Below are 26,014 nucleotides of genomic sequence, written 5' to 3' on the forward strand. Positions count from 1 at the left end.
GGGAAACAGTGGGAAACAGTGGGTAACAGTGGGTAACATTGATGCAACCTCTCTCAGCATTGGGTAACAGTGGGAAACAGTGGGTAACAGTGAGTAACATAGATACAATCTCTCTCAGTATTGGGTAACATAGGGTAACAGTGGGCAACAGTGGGCAGCATTGATACAACCCCCCTCAGCATTGGGTAACAGTGGGTAACATTGGGAAACAGTGGGAAACAGTGGGAAACAGTGGGAAACAGTGGGCAACATTGATACAACCCCTCTCAGCATTGGGTAGCATTGGGAAACAGTGGGTAACATTGGGTAACAGTAGGTAACAGTGGGTAATATTGATACAACCTCCCTCAGCATTGGGTAACATTGGGTAACAGTGGGTAACATTGGGTAACAGTGGGTAACAGTGGGTAACAATGGGTAAGTGTGGGTAACAGTGGGTAACAGTGGGTAACATAGATACAACCTGTCAGCATTGGGTATCAGTGTGTAACATTGGGTAACAGTGGGAAACCGTGGGTAACAGTGGGTAACAGTGGCTACCAGTGGGTAACATCAATACAACCAAAACCCTAGTGTTGCAAGCGTCATGCTCTACCAACTGAGCCACACGAGACCCAATCTATTGCCTGTATTACTAGCAGACATGCAGTTACAGGATCTCTGATGATGGTTAGATTGAGCTACAGCAACAGATAATCAATTGAGCTGGGAGACATCTCACACACACACACACCTGTCCTGCCCCTTCTTCTGACACACACACACACACACACACACACACACACACACACACACACACACACACACACACACACTGACACCGTCGTGACAGCACGTTAGTTGTTATGGAAACACGGCTCTCATGAGAGATCTTATCAGCCTTTATTTTTGTTACTTCTTTCTAAGAGCAGAGACCACATGTAAAGTCAAACTGTCTGCGTGTCTATGTCTACAACACAAACCAGTGGTCATGAGGTTCTGTTATCTGTCTATGTCTACAACATGAACCAGTGGTCATGAGGTTCTGTTACCTGTCTACAACACGAACCAGTGGTCATGAGGTTCTGTTATCTGTCTATGTCTACAACACGAACCAGTGGTCATGAGGTTCTGTTATCTGTCTACAACATGAACCAGTGGTCATGAGGTTCTGTTATCTGTCTATGTCTACAACACGAACCAGTGGTCATGAGGTTCTGTTACCTGTCTACAACACGAACCAGTGGTCATGAGGTTCTGTTACCTGTCTACAACACGAACCAGTGGTCATGAGGTTCTGTATTCTGTCTATGTCTACAACATGAACCAGTGGTCATGAGGTTCTGTTACCTGTCTACAACACGAACCAGTGGTCATGAGGTTCTGTTATCTGTCTATGTCTACAACATGAACCAGTGGTCATGAGGTTCTGTTACCTGTCTACAACACGAACCAGTGGTCATGAGGTTCTGTTATCTGTCTATGTCTACAACACGAACCAGTGGTCATGAGGTTCTGTTATCTGTCTACAACATGAACCAGTGGTCATGAGGTTATGTTATCTGTCTATGTCTACAACATGAACCAGTGGTCATGAGGTTCTGTTACCTGTCTACAACATGAACCAGTGGTCATGAGGTTCTGTTACCTGTCTACAACACGAACCAGTGGTCATGAGGTTCTGTTATCTGTCTATGTCTACAACACGAACCAGTGGTCATGAGGTTCTGTTATCTGTCTACAACATGAAACAGTGGTCATGAGGTTCTGTTATCTGTCTATGTCTACAACACGAACCAGTGGTCATGAGGTTCTGTTACCTGTCTACAACACGAACCAGTGGTCATGAGGTTCTGTTACCTGTCTACAACACGAACCAGTGGTCATGAGGTTCTGTTATCTGTCTACAACATGAACCAGTGGTCATGAGGTTCTGTTACCTGTCTACAACACGAACCAGTGGTCATGAGGTTCTGTTATCTGTCTATGTCTACAACACGAACCAGTGGTCATGAGGTTCTGTTATCTGTCTACAACATGAACCAGTGGTCATGAGGTTCTGTTATCTGTCTATGTCTACAACATGAACCAGTGGTCATGAGGTTCTGTTATCTGTCTACAACATGAACCAGTGGTCATGAGGTTCTATTATCTGTCTACAACACGAACCAGTGGTCATGAGGTTCAGTTATCTGTCTACAACACGAACCAGTGGTCATGAGGTTCTGTTATCTGTCTATGTCTACAACACGAACCAGTGGTCATGAGGTTCTGTTACCTGTCTACAACACGAACCAGTGGTCATGAGGTTCTGTTATCTGTCTATGTCTACAACACGAACCAGTGGTCATGAGGTTCTGTTACCTGTCTACAACACGAACCAGTGGTCATGAGGTTCTGTTATCTGTCTATGTCTACAACACGAACCAGTGGTCATGAGGTTCTGTTATCTGTCTACAACATGAACCAGTGGTCATGAGGTTCTGTTTTCTGTCTACAACATGAACCAGTGGTCATGAGGTTCTGTTATCTGTCGATGTCTACAACACGAACCAGTGGTCGTGAGGTTCTGTTACCTGTCTACAACACGAACCAGTGGTCATGAGGTTCTGTTACCTGTCTACAACACGAACCAGTGGTCATGAGATTCTGTTATCTGTCTATGTCTACAACATGAACCAGTGGTCATGAGGTTCTGTTACCTGTCTACAACACGAACCAGTGGTCATGAGGTTCTGTTATCTGTCTATGTCTACAACACGAACCAGTGGTCATGAGGTTCTGTTATCTGTCTACAACATGAACCAGTGGTCATGAGGTTCTGTTATCTGTCTATGTCTACAACATGAACCAGTGGTCATGAGGTTCTGTTATCTGTCTACAACATGAACCAGTGGTCATGAGGTTCTGTTATCTGTCTACAACACGAACCAGTGGTCATGAGGTTCAGTTATCTGTCTACAACACGAACCAGTGGTCATGAGGTTGTGTTATCTGTCTATGTCTACAACACGAACCAATGGTCATGAGGTTCTGTTACCTGTCTACAACACGAACCGGTGGTCATGAGGTTCTGTTATCTGTCTATGTCTACAACACGAACCAGTGGTCATGAGGTTCTGTTATCTGTCTACAACATGAACCAGTGGTCATGAGGTTCTGTTATCTGTCTACAACATGAACCAGTGGTCATGAGGTTCTGTTATCTGTCTATGTCTACAACATGAACCAATGGTCATGAGGTTCTGTTATCTGTCTACAACATGAACCAGTGGTCATGAGGTTCTGTTATCTGTCTACAACACGAACCAGTGGTCATGAGGTTCAGTTATCTGTCTACAACACGAACCAGTGGTCATGAGGTTCTGTTAACTGTCTACAACACGAACCAGTGGTCATGAGGTTCTGTTATCTGTCTACAACACGAACCAGTGGTCATGAGGTTCTGTTATCTGTCTATGTCTACAACACGAACCAGTGGTCATGAGGTTCTGTTATCTGTCTATGTCTACAACACGAACCAGTGGTCATGAGGTTCTGTTACCTGTCTACAACATGAACCAGTGGTCATGAGGTTCTGTTATCTGTCTATGTCTACAACACGAACCAGTGGTCATGAGGTTCTGTTAACTGTCTACAACATGAACCAGTGGTCATGAGGTTCTGTTATCTGTCTACAACACGAACCAGTGGTCATGAGGTTCTGTTATCTGTCTATGTCTACAACATGAACCAGTGGTCATGAGGTTCTGTTATCTGTCTATGTCTACAACATGAACCAGTGGTCATGAGGTTCTGTTATCTGTCTATGTCTACAACATGAACCAGTGGTCATGAGGTTCTGTTATCTGTCTATGTCTACAAGATGAACCAGTGGTCATGAGGTTCTGTTACCTGTCTACAACATGAACAAGTGGTCATGAGGTTCAGTTATCTGTCTACAACATGAACCAGTGGTCATGAGGTTCTGTTACCTGTCTATGTCTACAACACGAACCAGTGGTCATGAGGTTCTGTTACCTGTCTATGTCTACAACACGAACCAGTGGTCATGAGGTTCTGTTACCTGTCTACAACATGAACCAGTGGTCGTGAGGTTCTGTTATCTGTCTATGTCTACAACATGAACCAGTGGTCATGAGGTTCTGTTATCTGTCTATGTCTACAACACGAACCAGTGGTCATGAGGTTCTGTTACCTGTCTACAACACGAACTAGTGGTCATGAGGTTCTGTTACCTGTCTACAACATGAACCAGTGGTCATGAGGTTCTGTTACCTGTCTACAACACGAACCAGTGGTCATGAGGTTCTGTTATCTGTCTATGTCTACAACATGAACCAGTGGTCATGAGGTTCTGTTACCTGTCTACAACACGAACCAGTGGTCATGAGGTTCTGTTATCTGTCTATGTCTACAACACGAACCAGTGGTCATGAGGTTCTGTTATCTGTCTACAACATGAACCAGTGGTCATGAGGTTCTGTTATCTGTCTATGTCTACAACATGAACCAGTGGTCATGAGGTTCTGTTACCTGTCTACAACATGAACCAGTGGTCATGAGGTTCTGTTACCTGTCTACAACACGAACCAGTGGTCATGAGGTTCTGTTATCTGTCTATGTCTACAACACGAACCAGTGGTCATGAGGTTCTGTTATCTGTCTACAACATGAAACAGTGGTCATGAGGTTCTGTTATCTGTCTATGTCTACAACACGAACCAGTGGTCATGAGGTTCTGTTACCTGTCTACAACACGAACCAGTGGTCATGAGGTTCTGTTACCTGTCTACAACACGAACCAGTGGTCATGAGGTTCTGTTATCTGTCTACAACATGAACCAGTGGTCATGAGGTTCTGTTACCTGTCTACAACATGAACCAGTGGTCATGAGGTTCTGTTATCTGTCTATGTCTACAACACGAACTAGTGGTCATGAGGTTCTGTTATCTGTCTACAACATGAACCAGTGGTCATGAGGTTCTGTTATCTGTCTATGTCTACAACATGAACCAGTGGTCATGAGGTTCTGTTATCTGTCTACAACATGAACCAGTGGTCATGAGGTTCTATTATCTGTCTACAACACGAAACGGTGGTCATGAGGTTCAGTTATCTGTCTACAACACGAACCAGTGGTCATGAGGTTCTGTTATCTGTCTATGTCAACAACACGAACCAGTGGTCATGAGGTTCTGTTACCTGTCTACAACACGAACCAGTGGTCATGAGGTTCTGTTATCTGTCTATGTCTACAACACGAACCAGTGGTCATGAGGTTCTGTTACCTGTCTACAACACGAACCAGTGGTCATGAGGTTCTGTTATCTGTCTATGTCTACAACACGAACCAGTGGTCATGAGGTTCTGTTATCTGTCTACAACATGAACCAGTGGTCATGAGGTTCTGTTATCTGTCTACAACATGAACCAGTGGTCATGAGGTTCTGTTATCTGTCTATGTCTACAACACGAACCAGTGGTCGTGAGGTTCTGTTACCTGTCTACAACACGAACCAGTGGTCATGAGGTTCTGTTACCTGTCTACAACATGAACCAGTGGTCATGAGGTTCTGTTATCTGTCTATGTCTACAACATGAACCAGTGGTCATGAGGTTCTGGTCAGTGGATGAGGTTCTGTTATCTGTCTATGTCTACAACATGAACCAGTGGTCCTGAGGTTCTGTTATCTCTCTACAACATGAACCAGTGGTCATGAGGTTCTGTTACCTGTCTATGTCTACAACATGAACCAGTGGTCATGAGGTTCTGTTATCTGTCTACAACATGAACCAGTGGTCATGAGGTTCTGTTACCTGTCTATGTCTACAACATGAACCAGTGGTCATGAGGTTCTGTTATCTATGTCTACAACACGAACCAGTGGTCATGAGGTTCTGTTACCTGTCTACAACATGAACCAGTGGTCATGAGGTTCTGTTACCTGTCTACAACATGAACCAGTGGTCATGAGGTTCTGTTATCTGTCTATGTCTACAACATGAACCAGTGGTCATGAGGTTCTGTTATCTGTCTACAACATGAACCAGTGGTCATGAGGTTCTGTTATCTGTCTACAACATGAACCAGTGGTCATGAGGTTCTGTTATCTGTCTACAACATGAACCAGTGGTCATGAGGTTCTGTTATCTGTCTACAACATGAACCAGTGGTCATGAGGTTCTGTTATCTGTCTATGTCTACAACATGAACCAGTGGTCATGAGGTTCTGTTATCTGTCTACAACATGAACCAGTGGTCATGAGGTTCTGTTATCTGTCTACAACACGAACCAGTGGTCATGAGGTTCTGTTATCTGTCTACAACATGAACCAGTGGTCATGAGGTTCTGTTATCTGTCTATGTCTACAACACGAACCAGTGGTCATGAGGTTCTGTTATCTGTCTACAACACGAACCAGTGGTCATGAGGTTCTGTTATCTGTCTATGTCTACAACACGAACCAGTGGTCATGAGGTTCTGTTATCTGTCTATGTCTACAACATGAACCAGTGGTCATGAGGTTCTGTTACCTGTCTACAACATGAACCAGTGGTCGTGAAGTTCTGTTATCTGTCTATGTCTACAACACGAACCAGTGGTCATGAGGTTCTGTTATCTGTCTACAACATGAACCAGTGGTCATGAGGTTCTGTTATCTGTCTACAACATGAACCAGTGGTCATGAGGTTCTGTTATCTGTCTATGTCTACAACATGAACCAGTGGTCATGAGGTTCTGTTATCTGTCTATGTCTACAACATGAACCAGTGGTCATGAGGTTCTGTTATCTGTCTGTCTACAACATGAACCAGTGGTCATGAGGTTCTGTTACTGTCTGTCTACAACACGAACCAGTGGTCATGAGGTTCTGTTATCTGTCTACAACATGAACCAGTGGTCATGAGGTTCTGTTACCTGTCTACAACACGAACCAGTGGTCATGAGGTTCTGTTATCTGTCTACAACATGAACCAGTGGTCATGAGGTTCAGTTATCTGTCTATGTCTACAACATGAACCAGTGGTCATGAGGTTCTGTTACCTGTCTACAACACGAACCAGTGGTCATGAGGTTCTGTTACCTGTCTACAACATGAACCAGTGGTCATGAGGTTCTGTTATCTGTCTATGTCTACAACACGAACCAGTGGTCATGAGGTTCTGTTACCTGTCTACAACATGAACCAGTGGTCATGAGGTTCTGTTACCTGTCTACAACATGAACCAGTGGTCATGAGGTTCTGTTATCTGTCTATGTCTACAACATGAACCAGTGGTCATGAGGTTCTGTTATCTGTCTATGTCTACAACATGAACCAGTGGTCATGAGGTTCTGTTACCTGTCTACAACATGAACCAGTGGTCATGAGGTTCTGTTACCTGTCTACAACATGAACCAGTGGTCATGAGGTTCTGTTATCTGTCTATGTCTACAACATGAACCAGTGGTCATGAGGTTCTGTTATCTGTCTATGTCTACAACATGAACCAGTGGTCATGAGGTTCTGTTACCTGTCTACAACATGAACCAGTGGTCATGAGGTTCTGTTACCTGTCTACAACATGAACCAGTGGTCATGAGGTTCTGTTACCTGTCTACAACATGAACCAGTGGTCATGAGGTTCTGTTATCTGTCTATGTCTACAACATGAACCAGTGGTCATGAGGTTCTGTTATCTGTCTATGTCTACAACATGAACCAGTGGTCATGAGGTTCTGTTATCTGTCTACAACACGAACCAGTGGTCATGAGGTTCAGTTACCTGTCTACAACATGAACCAGTGGTCATGAGGTTCTGTTATCTGTCTATGTCTACAACATGAACCAGTGGTCATGAGGTTCTGTTATCTGTTCTGTTATGTCTACAACATGAACCAGTGGTCATGAGGTTCTGTTACCAGTGGTCATGAGGTTCTGTCTACAACATGAACCAGTGGTCATGAGGTTCTGTTACGTCTGTCTACAACATGAACCAGTGGTCATGAGGTTCTGTTATCTGTCTATGTCTACAACATGAACCAGTGGTCATGAGGTTCTGTTACCTGTCTACAACATGAACCAGTGGTCATGAGGTTCTGTTATCTGTCTGTCTACAACATGAACCAGTGGTCATGAGGTTCTGTTATCTGTCTATGTCTACAACATGAACCAGTGGTCATGAGGTTCTGTTATCTGTCTATGTCTACAACATGAACCAGTGGTCATGAGGTTCTGTTATCCTATGTCTACAACATGAACCAGTGGTCATGAGGTTCTGTTATCTGTCTATGTCTACAACATGAACCAGTGGTCATGAGGTTCTGTTATCTGTCTATGTCTACAACATGAACCAGTGGTCATGAGGTTCTGTTACTGTCTATGTCTACAACATGAACCAGTGGTCATGAGGTTCTGTTATCTGTCTATGTCTACAACATGAACCAGTGGTCATGAGGTTCTGTTATCTGTCTGTCTACAACATGAACCAGTGGTCATGAGGTTCTGTTATCTGTCTGTCTACAACATGAACCAGTGGTCATGAGGTTCTGTTACCTGTCTACAACATGAACCAGTGGTCATGAGGTTCTGTTACCTGTCTACAACATGAACCAGTGGTCATGAGGTTCTGTTACTGTCTATGTCTACAACATGAACCAGTGGTCATGAGGTTCTGTTATCTGTCTATGTCTACAACATGAACCAGTGGTCATGAGGTTCTGTTACTGTCTGTCTACAACATGAACCAGTGGTCATGAGGTTCTGTTACCTGTCTACAACACGAACCAGTGGTCATGAGGTTCTGTTACCTGTTACAACATGAACCAGTGGTCTGTCTACAACATGAACCAGTGGTCATGAGGTTCTGTTATCTGTCTATGTCTACAACATGAACCAGTGGTCATGAGGTTCTGTTACCTGTCTACAACATGAACCAGTGGTCATGAGGTTCTGTTATCTGTCAGTTATGTCTACAACATGAACCAGTGGTCATGAGGTTCAGTTATCTGTCTATGTCTACAACACGAACCAGTGGTCATGAGGTTCTGTTACCTGTCTACAACATGAACCAGTGGTCATGAGGTTCTGTTATCTGTCTATGTCTACAAGATGAACCAGTGGTCATGAGGTTCTGTACAACATGAACCAGTGGTCATGAGGTTCTGTTATGTCTACAACATGAACCAGTGGTCATGAGGTTCTGTTACCTGTCTACAACATGAACCAGTGGTCATGAGGTTCTGTTATCTGTCTATGTCTACAACATGAACCAGTGGTCATGAGGTTCTGTTATCTGTCTACAACATGAACCAGTGGTCATGAGGTTCTGTTATCTGTCTATGTCTACAACATGAACCAGTGGTCATGAGGTTCTGTTATCTGTCTATGTCTACAACATGAACCAGTGGTCATGAGGTTCTGTTATCTGTCTACAACATGAACCAGTGGTCATGAGGTTCTGTTATCTGTCTACAACATGAACCAGTGGTCATGAGGTTCTGTTACCTGTCTACAACATGAACCAGTGGTCATGAGGTTCTGTTATCTGTCTACAACACGAACCAGTGGTCATGAGGTTCTGTTATCTGTCTATCTACAACATGAACCAGTGGTCATGAGGTTCTGTTACCTGTCTACAACATGAACCAGTGGTCATGAGGTTCTGTTACCTGTCTACAACATGAACCAGTGGTCATGAGGTTCTGTTATCTGTCTGTCTACAACATGAACCAGTGGTCATGAGGTTCTGTTATCTGTCTACAACATGAACCAGTGGTCATGAGGTTCTGTTACTGTCTGTCTACAACATGAACCAGTGGTCATGAGGTTCTGTTATCTGTCTACAACATGAACCAGTGGTCATGAGGTTCTGTCTACAACATGAACCAGTGGTCATGAGGTTCTGTTATCTGTCTGTCTACAACATGAACCAGTGGTCATGAGGTTCTGTTATCTGTCTATGTCTACAACATGAACCAGTGGTCATGAGGTTCTGTTATCTGTCTATGTCTACAACATGAACCAGTGGTCATGAGGTTCTGTTATCTGTCTATGTTCTGTTACCTGTCTATGTCTACAACATGAACCAGTGGTCATGAGGTTCTGTTATCTGTCTATGTCTACAACATGAACCAGTGGTCATGAGGTTCTGTTACCAGTGGTCATGAGGTTCTGTTACTGTCTGTGTCTACAACATGAACCAGTGGTCATGAGGTTCTGTTATCTGTCTACAACATGAACCAGTGGTCATGAGGGTTCTGTTGAACCAGTGGTCATGAGGTTCTGTTATCTGTCTACAACATGAACCAGTGGTCATGAGGTTCTGTTACCTGTCTACAACATGAACCAGTGGTCATGAGGTTCTGTTACCTGTCTACAACATGAACCAGTGGTCATGAGGTTCTGTTACCTGTCTACAACATGAACCAGTGGTCATGAGGTTCTGTTACCAGTGGTCATGAGGTTCTGTTCTACAACATGAACCAGTGGTCATGAGGTTCTGTTATCTGTCTGTCTACAACATGAACCAGTGGTCATGAGGTTCTGTTATCTGTCTACAACATGAACCAGTGGTCATGAGGTTCTGTTATCTGTCTGTCTACAACATGAACCAGTGGTCATGAGGTTCTGTTACTGTCTGTCTACAACATGAACCAGTGGTCATGAGGTTCTGTTACCTGTCTACAACATGAACCAGTGGTCATGAGGTTCTGTTATCTGTCTATGTCTACAACATGAACCAGTGGTCATGAGGTTCTGTTATCTGTCTATGTCTACAACATGAACCAGTGGTCATGAGGTTCTGTTACCTGTCTACAACATGAACCAGTGGTCATGAGGTTCTGTTACCTGTCTACAACATGAACCAGTGGTCATGAGGTTCTGTTATCTGTCTACAACATGAACCAGTGGTCATGAGGTTCAGTTATCTGTCTACAACATGAACCAGTGGTCATGAGGTTCTGTTATCTGTCTACAACATGAACCAGTGGTCATGAGTTCTGTTACCTGTCTACAACATGAACCAGTGGTCATAGGTTCTGTTATCTGTCTACAACATGAACCAGTGGTCATGAGGTTCTGTTATCTGTCTATGTCTACAACATGAACCAGTGGTCATGAGGTTCTGTTACAACATGAACCAGTGGTCTGTTATCTGTCTACAACATGAACCAGTGGTCATGAGGTTCTGTTATCTGTCTACAACATGAACCAGTGGTCATGAGGTTCTGTTATCTGTCTATGTCTACAACATGAACCAGTGGTCATGAGGTTCTGTTACCTGTCTACAACACGAACCAGTGGTCATGAGGTTCTGTTATCTGTCTATGTCTACAACATGAACCAGTGGTCATGAGGTTCTGTTACCTGTCTATGTCTACAACAGGAACCAGTGGTCATGAGGTTCTGTTATCTGTCTACAACACGAACCAGTGGTCATGAGGTTCTGTTATCTGTCTGTCTACAACATGAACCAGTGGTCATGAGGTTCTGTTATCTGTCTACAACATGAACCAGTGGTCATGAGGTTCTGTTATCTGTCTATGTCTACAACATGAACCAGTGGTCATGAGGTTCTGTTATCTGTCTATGTCTACAACATGAACCAGTGGTCATGAGGTTCTGTTCTGTACAACATAGTGGTCATGAGGTTCAGTTATCTGTCTACAACATGAACCAGTGGTCATGAGGTTCTGTTACCTGTCTATGTCTACAACATGAACCAGTGGTCATGAGGTTCTGTTATCTGTCTACAACATGAACCAGTGGTCATGAGGTTCTGTTATCTGTCTATGTCTAAACATGAACCAGTGGTCATGAGGTTCTGTTATCTGTCTACAACATGAACCAGTGGTCATGAGGTTCAGTTATCTGTCTGTCATGAACCAGTGGTCATGAGGTTCTGTTATCTGTCTATGTCTACAACATGAACCAGTGGTCATGAGGTTCAGTTATCTGTCTACAACATGAACCAGTGGTCATGAGGTTCTGTTATCTGTCTATGTCTACAACATGAACCAGTGGTCATGAGGTTCTGTTATCTGTCTACAACATGAACCAGTGGTCATGAGGTTCTGTTATCTGTCTACAACATGAACCAGTGGTCATGAGGTTCTGTTACCTGTCTATGTCTACAACATGAACCAGTGGTCATGAGGTTCTGTTATCTCTCTACAACATGAACCAGTGGTCATGAGGTTCAGTTATCTGTCTATGTCTAAAACATGAACCAGTGGTCATGAGGTTCTGTTACCTGTCTACAACATGAACCAGTGGTCATGAGGTTCAGTTATCTGTCTACAAGATGAACCAGTGGTCATGAGGTTCTGTTATCTGTCTATGTCTACAACATGAACCAGTGGTCATGAGGTTCAGTTATCTGTCTACAACATGAACCAGTGGTCATGAGGTTCTGTTATCTGTCTATGTCTACAACATGAACCAGTGGTCATGAGGTTCTGTTATCTGTCTACAACATGAACCAGTGGTCATGAGGTTCTGTTACCTGTCTACAACATGAACCAGTGGTCATGAGGTTCTGTTATCTGTCTACAACATGAACCAGTGGTCATGAGGTTCTGTTATCTGTCTATGTCTACAACATGAACCAGTGGTCATGAGGTTCTGTTATCTGTCTATGTCTACAACATGAACCAGTGGTCATGAGGTTCTGTTATCTGTCTACAACACGAACCAGTGGTCATGAGGTTCTGTTACCTGTCTACAACATGAACCAGTGGTCATGAGGTTCTGTTATCATGAGGTTCTATGTCTACAACATGAACCAGTGGTCATGAGGTTCTGTTATCTGTCTACAACATGAACCAGTGGTCACAAGGTTCTGTTATCCGTCTATGTCCACAACATGAACCAGTGGTCATGAGGTTCTGTTATCTCTCTACAACATGAACCAGTGGTAATGAGGTTCTGTTATCTGTATATGTCTACAACATGAACCAGTGGTCATGAGGTTCTGTTATCTGACTATGTCTACAACATGAACCAGTGGTCATGAGGTTCTGTTATCTGTCTATGTCTACAACATGAACCAGTGGTCATGAGGTTCTGTTATCTGACTATGTCTACAACATGAACCAGTGGTCATGAGGTTCTGTTACTGTCTGTCTACAACATGAACCAGTGGTCATGAGGTTCTGTTATCTGTCTATGTCTACAACATGAACCAGTGGTCATGAGGTTCTGTTACCTGTCTACAACATGAACCAGTGGTCATGAGGTTCTGTTATCTGTCTATGTCTACAACATGAACCAGTGGTCATGAGGTTCTGTTATCTGTCTGTCTACAACATGAACCAGTGGTCATGAGGTTCTGTTGTCCTGTCTACAACATGAACCAGTGGTCTTGAGGTTCTGTTTTCTGTCTATGTCTACAACATGAACCAGTGGTCATGAGGTTCTGTTATCTGTCTACAACATGAACCAGTGGTCATGAGGTTCTGTTATCTGTCTATGTCTACAACATGAACCAGTGGTCATGAGGTTCTGTTACCTGTCTACAACATGAACCAGTGGTCATGAGGTTCTGTTACCTGTCTACAACATGAACCAGTGGTCATGAGGTTCTGTTACCTGTCTACAACATGAACCAGTGGTCATGAGGTTCTGTTCTGTTATGAACCAGTGTCATGATGTCTACAACATGAACCAGTGGTCATGAGGTTCTGTTATCTGTCTATGTCTACAACATGAACCAGTGGTCATGAGGTTCTGTTATCTGACTATGTCTACAACATGAACCAGTGGTCATGAGGTTCTGTTATCTGTCTATGTCTACAACATGAACCAGTGGTCATGAGGTTCTGTTATCTGTCTATGTCTACAACATGAACCAGTGGTCATGAGGTTCTGTTATCTGTCTATGTCTACAACATGAACCAGTGGTCATGAGGTTCTGTTATCTGTCTATGTCTACAACATGAACCAGTGGTCATGAGGTTCTGTTACCTGTCTACAACATGAACCAGTGGTCATGAGGTTCTGTTATCTGTCTATGTCTACAACATGAACCAGTGGTCATGAGGTTCTGTTATCTGTCTATGTCTACAACATGAACCAGTGGTCATGAGGTTCTGTTATCTCTCTACAACATGAACCAGTGGTCATGAGGTTCTGTTATCTGTCTATGTCTACAACATGAACCAGTGGTCATGAGGTTCTGTTATCTGACTATGTCTACAACATGAACCAGTGGTCATGAGGTTCTGTTACCTGTCTACAACATGAACCAGTGGTCATGAGGTTCTGTTATCTGTCTATGTCTACAACATGAACCAGTGGTCATGAGGTTCTGTTATCTGACTATGTCTACAACATGAACCAGTGGTCATGAGGTTCTGTTATCTGTCTACAACATGAACCAGTGGTCATGAGTTCTGTTATCTGACTATTACAACATGAACCAGTGGTCTATGTCTACAACATGAACCAGTGGTCATGAGGTTCTGTTATCTGTCTGTCTACAACATGAACCAGTGGTCATGGGGTTCTGTTATCTGTCTACAACATGAACCAGTGTCTACAACATGAACCAGTGGTCATGAGGTTCTGTTACCTGTCTACAACATGAACCAGTGGTCATGAGGTTCTGTTATCTGTCTGTCTACAACATGAACCAGTGGTCATGAGGTTCTGTTTTCTGTCTATGTCTACAACATGAACCAGTGGTCATGAGGTTCTGTTACCTGTCTACAACATGAACCAGTGGTCATGAGGTTCTGTTACCTGTCTACAACATGAACCAGTGGTCATGAGGTTCTGTTACTGTCTACAACATGTCTATCAACATGAACCAGTGGTCATGAGGTTCTGTTACTGTCTATGTCTACAACATGAACCAGTGGTCATGAGGTTCTGTTACCTGTCTACAACATGAACCAGTGGTCATAAGGTTCTGTTATCTGTCTACAACATGAACCAGTGGTCATGAGGTTCTGTTACCTGTCTACAACATGAACCAGTGGTCATGAGGTTCTGTTATCTGTCTATGTCTACAACATGAACCAGTGGTCATGAGGTTCTGTTACCTGTCTACAACATGAACCAGTGGTCATGAGGTTCTGTTATCTGTCTACAACATGAACCAGTGGTCATGAGGTTCTGTTATCTGTCTATGTCTACAACATGAACCAGTGGTCATGAGGTTCTGTTACCTGTCTACAACATGAACCAGTGGTCATGAGGTTCTGTTATCTGTCTATGTCTACAACATGAACCAGTGGTCATGAGGTTCTGTTACCTGTCTACAACATGAACCAGTGGTCATGAGGTTCTGTTATCTGTCTATGTTTACAACATGAACCTGTGGTCTTGAGGTTCTGTTATCTGTCTATGTCTACAACATGAACCAGTGGTCATGAGGTTCTGTTACCTGTCTACAACATGAACCAGTGGTCATGAGGTTCTGTTATCTGTCTATGTCTACAACATGAACCAGTGGTCGTGAGGTTCTGTTATCTGTCTATGTCTACAACATGAACCAGTGGTCATGAGGTTCTGTTACCTGTCTACAACATGAACCAGTGGTCATGAGGTTCTGTTATCTGTCTACAACATGAACCAGTGGTCATGAGGTTCTGTTATCTGTCTATGTCTACAACATGAACCAGTGGTCATGAGGTTCTGTTACCTGTCTACAACATGAACCAGTGGTCGTGAGGTTCTGTTTTCTGTCTATGTCTACAACATGAACCAGTGGTCATGAGGTTCTGTTACCTGTCTACAACATGAACCAGTGGTCATGAGGTTCTGTTACCTATCTACAACATGAACCAGTGGTCATGAGGTTCTGTTACCTGTCTACAACATGAACCAGTGGTCATGAGGTTCTGTTACCTGTCTACAACATGAACCAGTGGTAAAGAGTTTCTGTTATCTTTCTATGTCTACAACATGAACCAGTGGTAATGAGGTTCTGTTACCTGTCTACAACATGAATCAGTGGTCGTGAGGTTCTGTTTTCTGTCTATGTCTACAACATGAACCAGTGGTCGTGAGGTTCTGTTTTCTGTCTATGTCTACAACATGAACCAGTGATCATGAGGTTCTGTTATCTGTCTATGTCTACAACATGAACCAGTGGTCATGAGGTTCTGTTACCTGTCTACAACATGAACCAGTGGTCATGAGGTTCTGTTACCTGTCTACAACATGAACCAGTGGTCATGAGGTTCTGTTTTCTGTCTATGTCTACAACATGAACCAGTGGTCATGAGGTTCTGTTACCTGTCTACAACATGAACCAGTGGTCATAAGGTTCTGTTATCTGTCTACAACATGAACCAGTGGTCATGAGTTCTGTTCTGTTAGTGGTCATGAGGTTCTGTCTACAACATGAACCAGTGGTCATGAGGTTCTGTTATCTGTCTATGTCTACAACATGAACCAGTGGTCATGATGTTCTGTTACCTGTCTACAACATGAACCAGTGGTCATGAGGTTCTGTTATCTGTCTATGTCTACAACATGAACCAGTGGTCATGAGGTTCTGTTATCTGTCTGCAACATGAACCAGTGGTCATGAGGTTCTGTTACCTGTCTACAACATGAACCAGTGGTCATGAGGTTCTGTTATCTGTCTATGTCTACAACATGAACCAGTGGTCATGAGGTTCTGTTACCTGTCTACAACATGAACCAGTGGTCATGAGGTTCTGTTATCTGTCTATGTCTACAACATGAACCAGTGGTCATGAGGTTCTGTTATCCTGTCTACAACATGAACCAGTGGTCATGAGGTTCTGTTACCTGTCTATGTCTACAACATGAACCAGTGGTCTTGAGGTTCTGTTAGGTTCTGTTCTGTCTATGTCTACAACATGAACCAGTGGTCATGAGGTTCTGTTATCTGTCTACAACATGAACCAGTGGTCATGAGGTTCTGTTACCTGTCTATGTCTACAACATGAACCAGTGGTCATGAGGTTCTATTACCTGTCTATAACATGAACCAGTGGTCATGAGGTTCTGTTACCTGTCTACAACATGAACCAGTGGTCATGAGGTTCTGTTACCTGTCTACAACATGAACCAGTGGTCATGAGGTTCTGTTATCTGTCTATGTCTACAACATGAACCAGTGGTCATGAGGTTCTGTTATCTGTTCAGTGGTTGAGGTTCTGTTACCTGTCTACAACATGAACCAGTGGTCATGAGGTTCTGTTATCTGTCTATGTCTACAACATGAACCAGTGGTCATGAGGTTCTGTTACCTGTCTACAACATGAACCAGTGGTCATGAGGTTCTGTTATCTGTCTACAACATGAACCAGTGGTCATGAGGTTCTGTTATCTGTCTATGTCTACAACATGAACCAGTGGTCATGAGGTTCTGTTATCTGTCTATGTCTACAACATGAACCAGTGGTCATGAGGTTCTGTTATCTGTCTATGTCTACAACATGAACCAGTGGTCATGAGGTTCTGTTCCCAAATGGAACCCTATTCAGTGCCACATTTGGGACAAGTAGTGAACTATATAGGCAATGGATTCCCCCTTTCAAGCCTTGACATAAAACAATCTTAAATACACATCTACAGCACATGAAAAAGGACCACATCGCATATTGCCTGTATATTCCAAGATCCCGTTGTGATATTTTACTTTAATTTCCCCAAACCATAGTTAAGTTTTACTGTCATGTGAACAAGTACATGGAAATGCTTTCCTTGAAAGTCTTGCTGGATATTATTAACTGGAACATGTTGACGTACACGTCGATCCAGAGCATCCCAAACATGCTCAACGGGAAGAACTGGGACATTTTCAGTTTCCAGGAATTGTGTACAGATCCTTGTGACATGGGGCCGTGTGTTACGATTCTGAAACATGAGGATATGGCGGTGGATGAAAGGCATGACAATGGGCCTCAGGATCTCGTCACGGTATCAAATGGTCATCGTTGAAATGCCATTGTGTTCGTTGTCTGTAGCTTATGCCTGCCCATACCATAACCCCACCGCAACCATGGGGCACTGTGTTCACAACATTGACATCACCCAACCCCTCGTCCACACAATGCCATACGTCTGCCATCTGCCCGGTACAGTTGACACCGGGATTCATTCATGAAGAGGACACTTCTCCAGTGTGCCATTGGCCATCGAAGGCCAGCATTTGCTCACTAAAGTTGGTTACGACGCCGAACTGCAGTCAGGTCAAGACCCCGGTGAGGAAGACGAGCATGAAGATGAGCTTCCCTGAAATGGTTTCCGACCATTTGTGTAGAAATTCGTCAGTTGTGCAAACTCACAGTTTCATCATCTGTCTGGGTGGCTGGTCTCAGACGATCCCTTAGGGGAAGAAACTGGATGTGGAGGTCCTGAGCTGGCGTGGTTACACGTTGTCTGTGGATGGGAGGCCAGTTGGACAAACTGCAAAATTCATTGGAGGCACCTTATGGTAGAGAAATGAACATTAAATTATCTGGCAACAGCTCTGGAGGACATTTCTGCAGTCAGCATACCAATTGCAGAACTTGAGACACCTGTGGCGTTGTGTTGTGTAACAAAACTGCACATTTTTGGGTGGCCTTTTATTGTCCCCAGCCCAAGGTGCAACTATGTAATGATCATGTTGTTTAATCAGCTTCTTGATATGCCACACCTGACAGGTGGATGGATTTTCTTTTGGCAAAGGAGAAATGCTCACTAACAGGGATGTAAACACATTTGAGCACAACATTTTAGAGAAATACGATTTTTTGTATACATAAAGCATCTGGCATCTTTTATTCCAATACCATATTTCCAATCTGCAGGGACACTGGAGTGATAGAGGTAGATATGTATAGGGGAAGGAGACAGGGATACTGGAGTGATGGAGGTAGATATGTATAGGGGGAAGGGGACAGGGATACTGGAGTGATAGAGGTAGATATGTATAGGGGGAAGGAGACAGGGATACTGGGACACTGGAGTGATGGAGGTAGATATGTATAGGGGTAAGGAGACAGGGATGCTGGAGTGATAGAGTAGATATGATATGACAGGGTGGATGATGGAGGTAGATATGTATAGGGGTAAGGAGACAGGGATACTGGGACACTGGAGTGATGGAGGTAGATATGTATAGGGGTAAGGTGACAGGGATACTGGAGTGATAGAGGTAGATATGTATAGGGGTAAGGTGACAGGGATACTGGAGTGATAGAGGTAGATATGTATAGGGGGAAGGAGACAGGGATACTGGGACACTGGAGTGATGGAGGTAGATATGTATAGGGGTAAGGAGACAGGGATGCTGGAGTGATAGAGGTAGATATGTAGAGGGGAAAGGAGACAGGGATACTGGAGTGATAGAGGTAGATATGTATAGGGGTATAAGAAGGAGACAGGGATACTGGGACACTGGAGATGGAGGTAGATATGTATAGGGGTAGGGATAGTGATAGAGGTAGAGGGGAAAGGAGACAGGGATACTGGAGTGATAGAGGTAGATATGTATAGGGGTAAGGAGACAGGTTATACTGGAGTGATGGAGGTAGATATGTATAGGGGGAAGGAGACAGGGATACTGGGACACTGGAGTGATGGAGGTAGATATGTATAGGGGTAAGGAGACAGGGACACTGGAGTGATGGAGGTAGATAGTAGATAGGGATATGAGTGATGGAGGTAGATATGTATAGGGGGAAGGAGACAGGGATACTGGAGTGATAGAGGTAGATATGTAGAGGGGAAAGGAGACAGGGATACTGGAGTGATAGAGGTAGATATGTATAGGGGTAAGGAGACAGGGATACTGGAGTGATAGAGGTAGATATGTAGAGGGGTAAGGTGACAGGGATACTGGAGTGATGGAGGTAGATATGTATAGGCGTAAGGAGACAGGGATATTGGAGTGATAGAGGTAGATATGTATAGGGGTAAGGAGACAGGGATACTGGAGTGATAGAGGTAGATATGTAGAGGGGTAAGGTGACAGGGATACTGGAGTGATGTAGGTAGATATGTAGAGGGGTAAGGAGATAGGGACACTGGAGTAAAAGAGGTTGACAAAGTGGAGTCGCAATTCAACGGCTCAGACACGGGACGTACGTCACAAGGTCTACAGACAATCCCGGATTACAAAGGGAAAACGTCTTGCTCCCAAACAAGCTAAACACCTTCTTCACCTGTTTTGCAGAAAACACAGTGCCACCGATGTTGCCTGCTTCCAAGGACTGGGGGCTCTCGTTCTCCATGGCCGACAAGAGCAAGACATTTTTAGGAGTGTTAACGCTCGCAAGGCTGCTGGCCCAGAAGGCATCACTAGCCGCGTCCTCAGAGCGCAGACCAGCTGGCTGGAGTGTTTTCGGACATATTCAATCAATCATTCTCAATCGATCACCCAAGAAAGCAAAGGTAACTGAACTAAATGACTATGGGCACCTAGCACTCACTTCTATCATTATGAAGTGCTTCTAGAGGCTAGTTAAAAACCTCTTTAGGATAGGGGACGCTTGCGTCCCACTTGGGCAATAAACAGGGAAAATGCAGTGGGGCAAATTCAAAAAAAATATATTAAAATCAAACCTTGATTAAAATCACACATGTAAGATACTCAATTAAAGCTACACTCGTTGTGAACCCAGCCAACATGTCAGATTTTAAAAAGGCTTTTCGGCGAAAGCATAAGAAGCTATTATCTGATGATAGCACAATAGTAAACAAAGAGGGTAGCATATTTCAACCCTGCAATATGCTTGTCAATGGTGCAGCTGTAGAACATTTTGAGGATTTGAGGGCCCGTATCATGTTGCGCCTTCTTCATGACTGTTTGAATGTGTGTGGACCATTTTTATGTCTTTAGCAAATTGGATACTGTCATACATTGAGATGGCCACTGGTCTTACAGTTTGGGATATTTTGTTGTGATTTGGTGAGGGAGGATAAATTATCTGGGGAGAAAGGTTAGGTTATAATTGCCTTGTAATTATTCCTGTGCTATCAATCTGTGGAATCCATGTAGTAAAATAGAAATTAAGCTCGCAAGACTTGGGGGATGGTTGTACGAGGTTAAAGGAATGTAGGTTAAGGTCTTAGTGGAATAAAGGAATGTAGGTTAAGGTCATAATGGAATAGAGGAATCTAGGTTAAGGTCATAATGGAATAAGAGGAATCTAGGTTAAGGTCATAATGGAATAATCTAGGAGTATTCTAGGTTAAGGTGGAATAATGGAATAGAGGAATCTAGTGGAATAAAGGAATCTAGGTTAAGGTCATAATGGAATAAAGGAATCTAGGTTAAGGTCATAATGGAATAGAGGAATCTAGGTTAAGGTCATAGTGGAATAAAGGAATCTAGGTTAAGGTCATAATGGAATAGAGGAATCTAGGTTAAGGTCATAATGGAATAGAAATCTAGGTTAAGGTCATAATGGAATAGAGGAATCTAGGTTAAGGTCATAATGGGTTAAGGTCATCTAGTTAAGGAATGGAATATCCAAAATGTCTAGGTTAAGGTCATAGTGGAATAATGGAATCTAGGTTAAGGTCATAGTAGAATGTTAAGGTCATGTGTAGTGAATCTAGGTTAAAGTCATAATGGAATTCTTAAGGTCATAGTAAAGAGTAGTATATTAATATATAATGTTAATATAATCTATTAGTCATAATGGAATAGGAATCTAGTGTATAGGAAACAGGCATTACTTAAGGTCATAGGGGATATGAATCTAGGTTAAGTCAATCTCTGTAATTAATATAATCTAGATTATCGAATATAGGAAACAGTCATTACTCAAACATACAACAGGGAAGCATCTACAGGGGGTCAAAATGTCTTGTACTGCTTCTTTTCTCTGTAATTAATATAGTTAATATACTCTATTATAGTATAGGAAACAGGCATTACTCAAACAGGGGGATATGTCAAGAATCTCTGTAATTAATATAGTATCGTATAGGAAACAGTCATTATTCAAACAGGGGGACGTGTCAAGAATCTCTGTAATTAATATAGTATCGTATAGGAAACAGTCATTACTCAAACAGGGGGCGTGTCATGTCTTGTCTGTCTCTGTAATTAATATAGTATCGTATAGGAAACAGTCATTACTCAAACAGGGGGGCGTGTCATGTCTTGTCTGTCTCTGTAATTAATATAGTATCGTATAGGAAACAGTCATTACTCAAACAGGGGGCGTGTCATGTCTTGTCTGTCTCTGTAATTAATATAGTATCGTATAGGAAACAGTCATTACTCAAACAGGGGGCGTGTCATGTCTTGTCTGTCTCTGTAATTAATATAGTATCGTATAGGAAACAGTCATTACTCAAACAGGGGGGTGTGTCATGTCTTGTCTGTCTCTGTAATTAATATAGTATCGTATAGGAAACAGTCATTACTCAAACAGGGGGATCATGTCTTGTCTGTCTCTGTAATTAATATAGTATCGTATAGGAAACAGTCATTACTCAAACAGGGGGCGTGTCATGTCTTGTCTGTCTCTGTAATTAATATAGTATCGTATAGGAAACAGTCATTACTCAAACAGGGGGATGTGTCATGTCTTGTCTGTCTCTGTAATTAATATCAGTCATTCAGGACAGATGCCGTCTCCTTTATTACGCAATAAGCATTTCTATGTATCATCACTCGTAATGTTCAATCAGCCATGGACAGAAATACCATGGGGATGACGTGTTTTTAATGAAATGTTCCCATAATGTTTCAATCAAGGCATTATACACCTTCTTCTACTCCATAATATATGTTTAACAAACTGAAAAACCAATGTCTGAAAACAGACACTATGTTTGACAGATCAGGTGACCTCCAAGGCCACAAATGCAGACCCCCCCCCCCCCCCACCCTGTATACTCAAAAGATTTGGAGTTGGAATAGTTGATTTGGAGTTGGAATAGTTGATTTGGAGTTGGAATAGTTGATTTGGAGTTGGAATAGTTGATTTGGAAGTTGATATAGATTGATTTGATGTTGGTATAGTTGATTTGAAGTTGATAGGATTTATTTGATGTTGGCAGAGTTGATTTGGAGTTGATAGGGTTGATTTGGAGTAGGTAGGGTTGAGTTGGAGTAGGTAGGGTTGAGTTAGGAGTTGAGGTAGGGTTGAGTTGGAGTAGGTAGGGTTGAGTTGGAGTAGGTTTGAGTTGGAGTAGGTAGGGGGTTGAGTTGGAGTAGGTAGGGTTGATAGGGTTGAGTTGGAGTTGATAGGGTTGAGTTGGAGTAGGTAGGGTTGAGTTGGAGTAGGTAGGGTTGAGTTGGAGTAGGTAGGGTTGGAGTTGATAGGGTTGAGTTGGAGTAGGTAGGGTTGAGTTGGAGTAGGTAGGGTTGAGTTGGAGTAGGTATGGTTGAGTTGGAGTAGGTAGTTGAGTTGGAGTAGGTATGGTTGAGTTGGAGTTGATAGGGTTGAGTTGGAGTAGGTAGGATTGAGTTGGAGTAGGTAGGGTTGAGTTGGAGTAGGTAGGGTTGAGTTGGAGTAGGTAGGGTTGAGTTGGAGTAGGTAGGGTAGGGTTGAGTTGGGTAGGTAGGGTTGAGTTAGTAGGTAGGGTTGAGTTGGAGTAGGTAGGGTTGAGTTGGAGTAGGTAGGTATTGAGTTGATAGTAGATAGGGTTGAGTTGGAGTAGGTAGGGTTGAGTTGGAGTAGGTTGAGTTGGAGTAGGTATGGTTGAGTTGGAGTAGGTAGGGTTGAGTTGGAGTAGGTAGGGTTGAGTTGGAGTTGAGGTAGGGTTGATAGGGTTGAGTTGGAGTTGATAGGGTTGAGTTGGAGTAGGTAGGGTTGATAGGGTTGAGTTGGAGTAGGTAGGGTTGAGTTGGAGTAGGTAGGGTTGAGTTGGAGTAGGTAGGGTTGAGTTGGAGTAGGTAGGGTTGATAGTTGAGTTGGAGTAGGTAGGGTTGAGTTGGAGTAGGTAGGGTTGAGTTGAGTAGGTAGATAGGGTTGAGTTGGAGTAGGTAGGATTGAGTTGGAGTAGGTATGGTTGAGTAGTTGGAGTTGGAGGTAGGGTTGAGTTGGAGTAGGTAGGGTTGAGTTGGAGTAGGTAGGGTTGAGTTGGAGTAGGTAGGGTTGATAGAGGTTGAGTTGGAGTTGATAGGGTTGAGTTGGAGTAGGTAGGGTTGAGTTAGGGTTGAGTTGGATAGGTAGGGTTGAGTTGGAGTAGGTAGGGTTGAGTTGGAGTAGGTAGGGTTGAGTTGGAGTAGGTAGGGTTGAGTTGGAGTAGGTAGGGTTGGAGAGTTGGAGTAGGTAGGGTTGAGTTGGAGTAGGTAGGGTTGAGTTGGAGTAGGTAGGGTTGAGTTGGAGTAGGTAGGGTTGAGTTGGAGTAGGTAGGGTTGAGTTGGAGTAGGTAGGGTGCTGGAGTGCGAGCAAACATTATTCACCTGAACAGAGGTTGCAGTGATAATGGAGATTGAGTTCCAACTCAACTTGAGTTGGAGGGTTGAAATGGAAGGTAGGCTTTCATCTATCTACACTGGTAAAATTGAGTTGGAGTCAAGAAATGTCAAGCGGTTGACTTGGAGGCGTAAGTTGAGTCTCCTCGGGCTCCATGTTTATATTATAACTCATGCGATGGTAGAATTTTGACCGACTTCAAACGACCCAGGCATAGTTTAGTTTAGAGTAAGAACGTAAACAATGACTGATAACTCCAACCGCTTTGAAATCCCTTGACCGGAGGTAACCTTCTGCCACTGGACTCTGAGTTTACACATCTGACATTTAAAAAACACATTGAAGTTATTATATTTGCGTCTTACCTTATTGAAGGACATGTTCCTCCACCAGCATCTGCACAGAAATGTTCTATAGTTATTTCTAATAGATTGGTTCCTAGTCCTGACCGACTCTGACTCCAACAGAAGGTGTATGTGGAACAGGTATGTACTCGAGCCAAGCCACTCCCTTGCCTTGGTAGGTAGGCTACTTCCGTATTTCTGTAGCGTGGAGTTCTCTCTCTCTCTCTCTCTCTCTGTCAATGTCTTTTGTGTTTTAGGAAAATAAAGGATATTATGTTGTAATCAGTTTGGCAGTTTTTTATTTTATAACCCATAGACATATTGGTGTTGGGCTATATTTGCTGTAGGACTACAGTATATTATCTTTGCTGTAGTAAACAAGCAAAAGCTATTTCAAAGTACTGGGATAATAGATAGATCCGAATGTTTCCAGTGTGTTTTCCATTGAAAGGATTGGTTTTATTTTTTTATATATATTTTTTTACCTTGATTTAAGGAAAGTCAGTTAAGAACATATTCTTATTTACAATGACGGTCTACAAAAGAAGTCCCCGGCGGGGAAAGGGGCCTGGGTTCATTTTATTTATTTTAATATAGGACAACACGCACATCACAACAAGAGAGGAAACACAACACGACATAAAGAGAGACCTAAGACAACAACATAGCAAGGCAGCAACACATGACAACACAGCATGGTAGCACCACAGCATGACGACAAAATGGTAGCAACACAACATGGTAGCAACACAACATGGTAGCAACACAGCATGGTAGCAGCACAGCATGGTAGCAACACAACATGACAACAACATGGTAGCAACACAGCATGGTAGCAGCACAGCATGGTAGCAGCACAGCATGGAAGCAACACAACATGGTAGCAGCACAGCATGGTAACAGCACAGCATGACAACAACATGGTAGCAACACAGCATGGTAGCAGCACAACATGGTAGCAGCACAGCATGGTAGCAGCACAGCATGGTAGCAGCACAGCATGGTAGCAGCACAACATGGTAGCAGCACAGCATGGTAGCAGCACAGCATGGTAGCAGCACAGCATGGTAGCAACACAACAAGACAACAACATGGTAGCAACGCAACCTGGCAGCAGCACAACATGGGAGCAGCACAAAAACATGGTACAAACATTATTGGGCACAGTCAACAACACAAAGGTCAAGAAGGTAGAGACAACAATACATCGCACAAAGCAGTCACAACTGTCAGTAAAAGTATCCATGATTGAGCCTTTGAATGAAGAGATTGAGATAGAACGATACATGGTATATAAAGTCCACATTTCCATTTACCTCAAACGATCCATAATGCACAATAAGAATAACATG

At 43.1% G+C, this 26,014-nt stretch overlaps 1 protein-coding gene across 1 annotated transcript in view; it reads right to left on the bottom strand.

The window, feature by feature from the left end:
* LOC135505673 (protein-tyrosine kinase 2-beta-like) overlaps positions 1-24,815 on the bottom strand; it is an 89,950-nt gene extending 65,135 nt beyond the window's left edge. The window contains 1 exon segment of the mRNA XM_064924718.1: positions 24,684-24,815. The gene's annotated coding sequence lies outside the window, so the exon portion shown is untranslated.
* Between the last annotated feature and the right edge of the window lie 1,199 nt (positions 24,816-26,014).

Source organism: Oncorhynchus masou, chromosome 19 (genome assembly GCF_036934945.1).
Source record: "Oncorhynchus masou masou isolate Uvic2021 chromosome 19, UVic_Omas_1.1, whole genome shotgun sequence".
Classification (NCBI taxonomy): domain Eukaryota; kingdom Metazoa; phylum Chordata; class Actinopteri; order Salmoniformes; family Salmonidae; genus Oncorhynchus; species Oncorhynchus masou.